Source organism: Benincasa hispida, chromosome 11 (genome assembly GCF_009727055.1).
Source record: "Benincasa hispida cultivar B227 chromosome 11, ASM972705v1, whole genome shotgun sequence".
Classification (NCBI taxonomy): domain Eukaryota; kingdom Viridiplantae; phylum Streptophyta; class Magnoliopsida; order Cucurbitales; family Cucurbitaceae; genus Benincasa; species Benincasa hispida.
The window spans coordinates 66,889,743-66,901,815 of NC_052359.1; the positions used below are offsets into that span (position 1 = coordinate 66,889,743).

The following is a 12,073-nucleotide window of genomic DNA, read 5'->3' on the forward strand; positions in this document are numbered from 1 at the left end:
AAAGTGGGAGTATAGGTTGAATTGATATTATTGGAAGAGAAATTATTTCAAAAAGGTAAAATTATTGAAAATAATAAAAGTTTAGAACTATTAAGGATAGACAGTGATAGAATTCTATTAGTGTCTATCAATATTTGATAAATATTTATATTATAGAAGTTTATCAGCATCTATCATCGATAGTTCTAAAATTTTACTATATTTTGATTTATTTTTTATATTTAAAAATAACCATTATTCTAATTTGAAAAATTTTAATCTTTTTAACTCAATCCTTAAGTTGGATTCGAATTTTTAAAAGCGATAATGGATTGAAAAATTGGCCCAAAATGATTTTGACCTTTTGTTGGCATATCATCATTGAGCAATTTTAAAAAATTACCCTTGTTCCTTAATTTTTTTTTCCTTCTTCTCTCGGCCAACCACTCTTCTTCTCTGGTGTTTCTTTTTTCTTCTTTTTCTCCCACACGAACAACTTTGGCAAAAATAAGCACCAGTTCCAACGAGTTACACGAGCAGCTCTGGTGCACCAGTTTGTGTTGCAGAGAGAGAATAATAGTGTGAGAGAACAAGGAAGATGAGAGCAATCTGTGGCTGAGGGAAAAGAGCAAGTGAACGAGAGAACGAGAGAGCAAGAAAGCTCATTCCGTGTGCAACGGGTTTCATTTTGGTAATTTCACCTAGATTTGATGTCAACAAAGGATAAAAAAACTCATTTAAAAAAACGAGACAGATCTCATTTTTTCACTCCAATTTGAGTCATTCGTACATTCCTTTTTAAAATATGACGTGTCTATTTTTTATCATCACTAATCTTATACTATCAACTTTTGTTTGTGAAAAACTTTAATAAATGAAATATAAGTTTTTGAGGATCCCATATTGTTAAGATTAACAAGTGGAACTACTTTTAAACCTCACCTTAAGTTATGGGTTTGGGTCTAGGGATACCCATGTTTTAGAGGGATGAGAAATAGGCAAATGTGGGTACGTTGGTCATCCTCACATGCGTGTCGTTGGACATGGCAAGATGAAGCGAGGCCCGTGTGTGTGGATTTAATTTTATTAAAAAAAATATTTTATGAAATTAATTTTTCAAAATTAATATATTTTCAATTTTTGAAATCATTTGGTTAGAAAAACAACACAAAATGGAATTATAGTTTTTTCCATNGTTTAGCCATCCGATATTAGCGTGGTCATCCGCGTTTTACATGATCGCCTGTCTCCTCGGTTCGTGCATGTCCTCCGCCCATGCGTTTTTATAGTTGGGCTCGTTGCTTATAAATTGATTTTCTTTCAAAAGAAGCAAATCAAAATTTAATTATTCTCTTCATTATCGAGTGCACCATTCCTTTCTGTTATTTGATTTATTCTCGTTTCCCCAGCAAAAAATAGTAGAAAGAGTATGAGTTTTCCGAACGGTTCTAGTGAAATTTCATTCGAGACGGTATTATTTGGGTTGTTTTATCCTGGAGACGGCGAGGCCATTATTGAACTACTTGCACAAGGGGTAGAGTAGTGAAATGTCTTAAAGAAAGCGAGCTATACGAATCAGCTTGTAATATTTTTTGTTTTGCATGTTAATTTACGATGTTCAGCACCGTTCAATCGTTACTCTCTTCTATCCACCGGAGGTAGCCATTCCAACAATTTTAAGACAAGATTCATCTGTCACTGCTGTGATGGCCCTATCAACTCAGAACGACATTATGTCCTCTGACCTCAACCGTTCATTCCATTTTGAAGGAGCGAACTTCAAATGATGGAAGCAGAAGATGTTGTTCTTCCTCGACGTCTATACTGTGAAGAAGCCAACTATCCCAAAGGAAGATCTAACTGAACAACATATCAAAGATGCAGTTGGTTGGGAAGAAAATGATCTTTTATGCAAAAAAAATCATGTTAAATGGTTTGGCTGATGATTTATATAACTATTACAACACAACGAAGACATCAAAAGAAGTATAGGATGCTTTGCAGAAAAACTATGATATCGAGGAGGCTGGTACAAAAAATATGTCATCAGTCGTTACTTGAAGTTCCAAATGACGGATGACAAATCTGTGGAGACCCAATCCCATGAATTGCAGAAGATAGCCCACGAAATTATAAGCGAAAGGATGCCCCTGAATGAGCAATTTCAAATTGCTGTCATTATTGACAAATTGCCTCAACTGTGGAAGGACTTTAAGAATACCTTAAGACATAAGACCAAGAGTTCTCCTTAGAGAGTTTGATCACCCGTCTGAGGATTGAGGAGGAAGCCCGAAAGCAAGACTAAAGAAGGAAGTAAACATTATACCGAGAAAGTCGTCTCAACTATTGTGAAACCTGACCAAAAGCAAAAGGGAATCAGGAGGAAAGGTCAGAACCGTAGATTCAGCAACCAAAACAATCATAAGAAATAGAAACTCCCTTCTGGAGAAAAGGTATAGTTCCTCTACTTTAACTGTAATAAACCTGGGCATATGCCTCTAAACTATATGAACATGCATCGTTCTGCTGAGCAGGCGAACCTGACGGAAGAGTCTTTAGTAACCATGATCACAGAAGTAAATATGATTGATGGCTCTGAGAGGTGGTGGATAGACAATGGCGCTACGCGCCATGTCTGTCATGACTTTAGTCTCTTTAAATCTTATACTAAAACTAAGAATAAAAATATATTGTTGGAGGATAACCACTCAACGAAAGTTGCTGAAATTGGTGAAGTTGATCTGAAGTTTACCTCTAGGAAGACTCTCACTTTGAAGGAAGTCCTGCACACTCCAGAGATAAGAAAGAATCTAGTCTTGGACTATCTCCTCAACAAGGCCGACTTCACTCAAACGATAGAGGAAAATTTATATATCCTCACTAAGAATAATATTTTCGTAGGGAGAGGTTATGCAACTGATGGCATGTTTAAATTAAATCTAGACTTGAATAAAATGTATTCTTCTATCTATATGTCATGTCCATTCAACGTTTGGCATACTAGACTTTGTCATGTTAATAAAAGATTAATTAGTAACATGATTAGGTTGGAAATGATTCCTAAGTTATCTATGGATGATTTCGATAAATGTGAATATTGTAGTCAGGTTAAAATAACTAACACTTAGCATAAATTTGTATTTAGGGAATCTGAGCCTTTAGATTTAATTCATTCTAACTTATGTGAATTCGATGGTGTCTTGACTAGAAATAGTAAAATATACTTTATCACTTTTATTGATGATTGTTCTTATTTCACGTTCATATATTTGCTGAAAAATAAAAGTAAAGTAGAAAACCAATTTAATTGAAAGGTTAAAAGACTTCGTAGTGATAGGGGAACTGAGTACGACTCTGACAGTTTTAATGAATTTTATTACTTGCATGGAATAACACACGAAAAGACTATACCTCATTCTCTTGAAATGAACAGAAATGCAAAAAGAAAAAATAGAACTCTATATGAATTAGTAGTTGCTATTTTGCTTAATTCAGGAGCTGCGTCTTATTGGTGGGTTGAAATTGTCCTTATTAAGTCCTAAATAGAATACCAAAATCTAAAAGCATAACTTTACTTTATGAAGTCCTTAAGAATAAGAAACCTAACTTGTCATACTTTAGAACTTGGAAGTGTCTAGCCTTTGTAAGAATACCTGACCCCAAAAGAAGAAAGCTTACTAGTAGAGTCTATGAATGTGTCTTTATAGGTTATGTCATACATAGTAAAGTCTATAGGTTCTATGACCTAGTAAACCAAATGATCTTTGAGTCAAATGATGTCGATTTCTTTGAGGATAGATTTCATTTTAAATCTAGGAATAATGGGGGCTCGAGTTCTAGCAGTTTACCACCTATTAGATGCCTACTCCAAATGAAGAAGTTGACCCAAAGCTTAGGAGAAGCAAAAGAAATAGAACTTTCAAGGACTTCAAGAATGACTTCTAGATCTATAACGTAGAAGAAGATCCTAAATACCTAAAAGAAACCATGTCCTTTGTAGATGCCAACTTATAGCAAGAAGATATAGATGGTGAAATGGACTTTCTTAAGTCAAATAAGACTAGGCACTTAGTAGACCTACCCCCGGGTTGCAAGGCAATAGGATTCAAGTGGACCATAAGAAAGAAGCTTAGACTTAATGGAACAATAGACAAGTTTAAAGCCAGGTTAATACAAGTTATTGTATCTCTTCCATGTACAAAAATAAGAGAAAGGCATGAAGTTTCAACATTCTTTACCAAAGAATGTATACAAAAAAATGGAGTATGCGATCACATACTCTCAATATCTAACATATCTAAATTTCAGATTGATATTGCTATCTTTGTGCAGAATACCCTTTAGCACAACCAGATGAACACACGATCGCATAAGCCAAGTACCCACTGACACGATCAAACAAGAACTGCCAGAAAAGCGGATGATCGCATTGCCATAAGCGATGAGGCTTGACATGACATGGGCGGTGGGAGTCAAATCACAGATTATGTTGGTAGTTGGCAAGAGAACTTTGTGAAGATTCAATGAACCCCTGACACATTTCAGACAGCGCGACAGGATATGGAATTTAATGCGCCCCATCAATGCAATCATGAGAAAGATAAGATTTAAAAAAAGAAGAAGAAGAAGAAGAAGAAAATCATCCTCGAACACCTATAAATACCCATGCAATTTTCATGCAAAGAATACAATAGTGGGAAATGAGAAAATTCTGAAAGGAAACTTTGCTAAAAAAACCTTCCTATATTTCTATAGAAATTTCCTAGTGAGAGCTTAGGATTCCTGTGAGAAAGGAAGAAGGATACCACTGTTTAATGTTCTAAGTGAAGCAGCCGTTAAAGGAGTTGTAGGGAGCAAGGCATTGCAGACCACGACTTGATTCTATACTATTTTCTTTTCCTTTGTGTATTTGCATTATACTTTCTTTTTTGACAAATTAGACTATGCAATATGAATACATGTTCATCTTATCTTCTGTCCATCTTTTCCATCAATATCTGCATAAATAATTTGTTAAATGGGTTGAGAAGTGTGCAACTGACACTGCTAAACACCAAGATGTTGGGATTGGTATCCTAAATCTCTTTGTAATCTCATAGTTTGTAAACTTTGTATAAACATATTGTTGTTAATAAAATAAGTGTTATTTGATAAGCATATACACAATCTAATAAACTAAGATCCGATGTTATTTTATGTAATTTAAACAAGTATGTAGAGACATACAAGTGGATCTTGTTTAAATAATAACCTAAACGGTCTGTAGTAGATGGATAAGGCTTGGATACCTTATCCTGATGACAATACGGATACGACCCACTTTGTAGGTGTTACAAGTGTTGTAAACTGCTACAAATGATCTGATCTATCATTCATGTGGAGACATATGGACGAGGGTTGATGCTTGATTTTATTAAGTGAATTATGGATGATATGCAATGGTGAAATTACGTTGTGCACTTAAGTTTTCTCAGCGGAATCCAAGTGTAAATTCCACTGAGTTTCCTGGTAAGTCCAGGGTCGAACTCAGGGACTTGTGAAAATAGATTGCGATGGTAATTTTTATGAAAACTTTATGGTGACCTGTAACTCAATTAAATGTTGGTTTGTTGTTGATTGCGTTGATGAAAAATAAACAAATGCGGCAGATTTGAGAAAAGTCAGTTGTGTGATAGATACACTGAGTATGCGGATGAACAGGTTGAAAGGGTCTTTAGTTAGTGTTACTTGGGAATGCGTCGAACTATGCGATCATGCTACAACCATGCACAACAAGTCATTTTCTAATGCAAATGCGATGCTTCTAAGTCTAGGACGCATGTGTTGAATGCAAAAGTGTCCATAGAGTTTATTCCTAAGTCTCTACTCTTGTCCTATATGATGATGCAAGATGTATAAAGGCAAGGTGACCGCACACAATCATATCCTATCTCTAGAATGCATGTGATGCGTTAGTAACAAACAATGCTTATTCCTAAGCTCCTATCTCTTGCTTATGCATTATAATCTGACTCTCCCGAGCCTAGATTCTAACCTGACCTTCCCAAGCCTAGGTTCTGTCCTTAGACTACCCTCCCGAGTATCTCTAATGGACGAATGAAGCATAACATAATACAAGATAAACGCATAGAATGAAGATTCCCTAGTTGTGCTAGCTAAATGTTTCTCAACCCATTCAACTGATTTAGCTACTCATGCGTAAATAATAGAGAATGAACAGGTATAGAGAAGTAGATTCCATTTCGATAAATGAGTGGAGTACAAAATAACAATAGAAGTTAAAGGTAAAGAGCCTGGTAACAATTCCTTGCTGACCGAGGCTTTTATACTGTAAATCTCTATTCGGTTCCAAAGATGTTCCCGTTTCTGCAGGTGTCGGCCCTCTCTCTATCATTGAAGCTTCCGGGGCTCTTCCAAGCTTACTGGAACGATCTGTCAGCAGCATCTTCCTCTCTCGCATCCGCTTTAAACGAAAGGAAAACTATGAACAAAGACGTGTGAACTAAAGTATGAAATTTTGAGCTGCTGAACCCCTTTTCTGAAGGTCGCCCTTGGTATTTATAGAACATCCAGGGTGAGCGGTGGATTCTCTCTCATGATTGCACGGATGGGACAGCTTTAATTCTCCTAACTGATGCGTCAAATATTTGTCACCGAAAAGCTGATGTACTTGTGATCATTATCGGCTGTCAACTTAATTCGGATTCGACTGTCATCAGCTTTCTGTCTCATTGCGATTAATTAGCCTTTCACTCAGATGCGCCCACCATGTTGCGCTGACCAAGTTGCGGTGATCCTTCTCGAGCGAATATTTGTGAACACATCACCACAAATCCTTGCGGTGATGTTGTGTTCAACCAATGATTTCCTATGATCGCAATTTCCGCCTTGCGTTATCACATATTCTGCACATAAATTATAAAAATCAACTGTTCTAATGCGATGAACGCATGTGATCGCAATATTATGAAATTGATGCTTAATGGACGCAATTTAACATGTTTTATCAACACAAGCCAGCATTGTTTAAGAACTTAGCACTATGATAACGTGCATTTCTGCCCGTTATCACACCCTCAAATTTAAACAATGCTTGTCCTCAAGCATAAGCTAAAGACTTCTTTTAGCAAGTCAACCGCAATGTCCTTTTCCTAGATTTCTCAAGGATACTTCGTTCAAATCCTATATACCAAAGTTTCCTTAAGTCTTATTCAAGTCTCCTCTTAAAATATTTCTAAGACCTAGGGACCACTAGCTTATCCTTAAAAAAGACTTTACTAACTTCTAGGACATCGCATGATTTATTTCAAAGAAAAAAAAATTCACCGAGGTGTCAAATGATTTTATCCTTGCATATTTCTTGACATTATTATTTTTTTCTGACCTTGCGCTGATCCAAGTGTCTTGCCTTCGTTTTGGTTTGTCCCCACGTATGTCATGCAGACATCCAACTACGAGCAATGCGCTCTTTCTCAGACTAAACTCGTACCTTTTTGCAGCTGAGTTGCGGTCATTTATTTAAGCGTTGATCCTAGTGACTTACTTTTGTTTTCGCTTGCCCACACGTGTGTCATGCGGACATCCAACTACGGGTATGTGCCCTTCAAAACTTAACTCTTATTATCATGGGTTTCCCCATTGCATTGACAGTGGAGTTGATATTCTCAATTTTTTTTTTCAAAATAGCAAGGTCGAAAATAAATACCTCACCCCCAAATTTTAAATGCGGTAATGTCCTCATTGCCAAAAGATTAAGATAAGTCATGCGATGTTCATAGAAAGCTTCGTAAAGAGAGTTTGAAAGACAGCTAGTAAACCCCTAACTTCTAGAAATATTTCATGAGGTGACTATCTTAAAGTTAAGATGACTCTAGTATATACGAAAGAAATAGAAGCATGTTTTTCATCATTGAAATCATACTTAAAAAAGACACAGCATGCGGCGATTTACTAAATTTATCTATGTCATATGATTGCGGTGATATAAGTTTTAAAACTAACATGCGATGCGATAACGAAAAATTTGAAATAAAGATAAGGAAGAATACACCCCCAAATTTGCGCTGTTGCCCACATTGTGTATTGACACATCCATCTTTGCGGCGATCTATCTTCTTTGGATTGCAGTGACGGAGTGAGATAATTTGCTACTTCATGTAGCATCTCTGCAACCCTGTGCCTTAATCGTTGTAAATAAACAGAGAGAGGGTCAAATAATTTTAAACAAAACAAAATATATCCTTTTTTTTAAAAAAAAAAATAAGAATAGTGTAGATAGATAGTCAGTATAACAAAGTAATTGCGATAATAGATAATAACGAGTAAGATAAAAGTTCATTAAGTAATGATGTAAGAAAAAGGATATTCAAAAGGATTGCGTCCCTGATGAGGTTGAATCAGATAATCAGGGACCACTTATTCCAGGCTGGTTTGTTCACGTCCATGGTGGCTTTTCTCTCTTTTACTTGTCCTTTGGGATCTTTGCTGCCTTAATCCGGAGTTTTTCCCCATGAATGCTCATTACAATTTCCCCCTTACGCACATAAATTTGAGCGTGACTGGTTGAAAGGAAAGGTTGTCCCAATATGATGGACGCATCTTCATCCGTTTTATAATCCAAAATGAGGAAGTCTGCCGACAGGATGAATTTATCGATTGAAATTATGGCATCTTTCAACTCTCCTCAGGATGTATTCGAGATCTGTCCGCAAGCAGGAGAGTTTCCTTTGTGGGCGTAAGTGTGCCGACATTTAATTGTTTGAAGATTGATAGCGACATTATGTTTATACTTGCCCCAAGATCGCATAGTGCTTGGCCACTGTAGGTCCCTCCAATAGAGCATGGTATCGTGAAGATTCCTGGGTCGCCCATTTTAGGTGGGATCATAGCATTTTGCGTTGCAACTACTATTGCAATCTTTTCTTTCGCATTTTGTTCCTCTTTCAATCTTTGTAGAGTTACTGGTGGTTGAACTTTTTTTGTCTCAAGATCTAGAGGCTTAAGGGTGGACGCAACTTCAGGGTCTATTTTCTCGGGCTTCTCCAAACTATGGGTCAATGGGTCCTTGGTTGTCATCGCATTCAAGTTGGTCACAATGGGCTTCTCCCCTTCTTCCGCAATCATGTTGTCGCTTAGCAAGGAGACTGCTAAGCATTGTTCCTTCCCGTTACCCCTAGCATTGCGAAGAAGCTCAGTTGAGCTCGGCAACGCTCCTTGCAGTGTATTTGCTCACCCGCAATTTGTCCCATTTGAATTTCGAGACTTCTAATGGATGTAGCTTGATTCTGAAGTACTGATTCATTTTTCTCAAAGTATTGCTTCAACAAGCTCTCTAAGGACGAAGATTGTGGTGTTTGTGAGCTGCTAGCTTGGCTATGCGCTGGACCGTTGTTTTGCGGGAAAAACCCGGGTGGCTCTCCTTTTTGCGCCACTGGTTGGAAACTTTGTTGTTGATTTTTCCACGCAAAATTTGGGTGGTTTTGCCACCCGGGGGTATATGTATCGGAATAGGGATTATTTCTCATAAAGCATATCGACTGCAGGTTTGTTGGGCATTCTTCCATCAGGTGAGCATCTCCGCAAATGACACAACTTGCGGTCGTTTGAGTAATTGCGCTGACCTGCCCTTTCTTTGCTCCCATATTATTAATTGCGATGCCTTGTATCAAACTCATCATCGCAGTCATTTGATTTTGCCAGGGATGCAATGGCCTCATTGTTTGCGTCATTATCTTAATTATTAATCTCTGATCGCTTTCCCTCCAATCCTCGTGATTTTTGGAAATACGATAAGTGTACTCTTTGCCTCCTCATATGTCTTGTCGAGCAGACCACCAACGGCTACCGCATTGGCAGCGGTCTGCGAAGAGGAATTTAGTCATTGGTAGAAAATCTCATTTTGTAGGCAGTCTGGTAAGCCATTATGTGGACAGTCTCTTATCAACCGCTTGAACCTCGCCCAGGCATCGCTGAGCGATTCGTCATCTTTCTATTCAAAATTTGTTATTAATTTCCTTCTAGCATTCTAGATTGGTGCGAAATACTTCTTCATAAACTTTTCCACCACTTGTTCCACGAAGTTATCTCTCCCGATTTGAGAGAATATGCCCATTTCCTCGTCTGATCATATAAAGAAAATGGAAATAGAGTTAGTCGAACTTCTTCGGTGGAGATATTCGAGAACACAAAAGAGTTATAGATTTCTATGAAACTCGGGAAGTAGGTGTGTGGGTCTCGCCACGCCTTCCTCTAAACTGCCCAGCGGCCTGGATCATCTGCAACATTATCGGCTTCATTCAAACCTCAATCCATCTAACGTCGGCTTTATGATTCTTGGAGAGAAATCATAGAGTTGGTGACGCATAGTCCCGGTGAGGTCATTCGCCAGAAGGATGGGGTTGGCCATTATATTATTCGCGTTAGCGACCCTTGCGTCTAGTTATTCCGCCATTCTTGGTGTTCTATCTTATTGTTGGCAACTGTCTCTTAGTCTGCGTCTGAATGTCCTCTCAATCTCCAGGTCGTAATTCGCCAGAGATTGAGAGTCTGCAAAGAAATCAGAAAAATTACCGTTAGCACACCATTTTTGCCGAAGTCCCTGGCAACGGCGTCAAAAACTTATTGCTTGATTTTATGAAGTGAATTATGGATGATATGCGATGGTGAAATTGTGTTGTGCACTCAAGTTTCCTCAGTGGAATTCAAGTGTAAATTCCACTGAGTCTTCTGGTAAGTCCATGGTCGAACTCAGGGACTTGGGAAAATAGATTACGATGGTAATTTTTATGAAAACTTTACGGTGACCGGTAACTCAATTAAATGTTGGTTTGTTGTTGATTGCATTGATGAAAAATAAAAAAATGCGGCAGATTTGAGAAAAATCAGTTGTGTGATAAATACACTGAGTATGCGGATGAACGGGTTGCAAGGGTCTTTAGCTAGCATTACTTGGAATGCATCGAACTATGCGATCATGCTACACCCATGCATAGCAAGCCATTTTCCAATGCGAATGCGATGCTCATAAGTCTAGGACGCATGTGTTGAATACAAAAGTGTCTATAGAGCTTATTTCTAAGTCTCTACTTTTTTCCTATGCGATGATGTAAGATGCACAAAGGCAAGGTGACCGCACACAATCATATCCTATCTCTAGGATGCATGTGATGCATTAATAGCAAACAGTGCTTATTCCTAAGCTTCTACCTCTTGATTATGCGTTCTAATCTGACTCTCCCGAGCCTAGATTCTAATCTGACTTTTCCAAGCCTAGATCCTGTCTAGGACTACCCTCCCGAGTATCTCCAACGGACGAATGAAGCATATATAATACAAGATAATCGCATAGAATGAAGATCCCCAATTATGCTAGCTAAATGATTCTCAACCCATTCAACAGATTTAGTTACTCATGGGTGATAAACAGAGAGTGAACAGATATAGAGAAGTAAATTCCATTTCTATAAAAGAGTTTGATACACAATAATAATGGAAGATAAAGGTAGAGAGCCTAGTAGCAATCCCTTGCTACCCAAGGCTTTTACACTGGCAACCCTATTCGGTTCAAAAGATATTCCTACTTCCGCAGGAGTTGGCCCTCTCTCTGGTCTTGAAGCTTCTAGCACTCTCCCGAGCTCATCGGAACAATCTATTGGCACAACTTCCTTCTCTTGCGCCCGCCTTAAAATGAAAGAAAATCTAAGAACAAGGCTAAACTATCTAAGGAAAAATTCTCTAACTCTCTGAACTCCTTTTCTGAAGGCTGCCTTCGGTATTTATAGAGCTTCTGGGGTGAAAGGCGGCTTCTCTCTTATGATTGCACAGATGGGATGGCTTTAATTCTCTGGCTGATGCGACGAATATTTGTCACTGAAAAGCTAAGTGTACTTGTTATCGTTAGCGGCTGTCAACTTAATTTAGATTCGACCGTCATTAGCTTTCTATCCCATCGTGATTAATTATGTCTTTCACCCAGATGCGCCCACCAAGTTGCGTCGGCTCTATGCGGCAATCTTTCTTGAGTAGATGTTGACGAATACAAATCACCGCAAAGCCTTGCGATAATGTTGCGCTCGTCCATTGATTTCTTGTGATC

General features: G+C 38.0%; 1 non-coding gene across 1 annotated transcript; it reads left to right on the forward strand.

The window, feature by feature from the left end:
• The first annotated feature begins 9,893 nt into the window (after positions 1–9,893).
• On the forward strand, positions 9,894–10,002 carry LOC120092235. Its single transcript, XR_005485947.1, has one exon. It is a non-coding gene; the product is annotated as a small nucleolar RNA R71 (small nucleolar RNA).
• Positions 10,003–12,073: the final 2,071 nt, after the last annotated feature.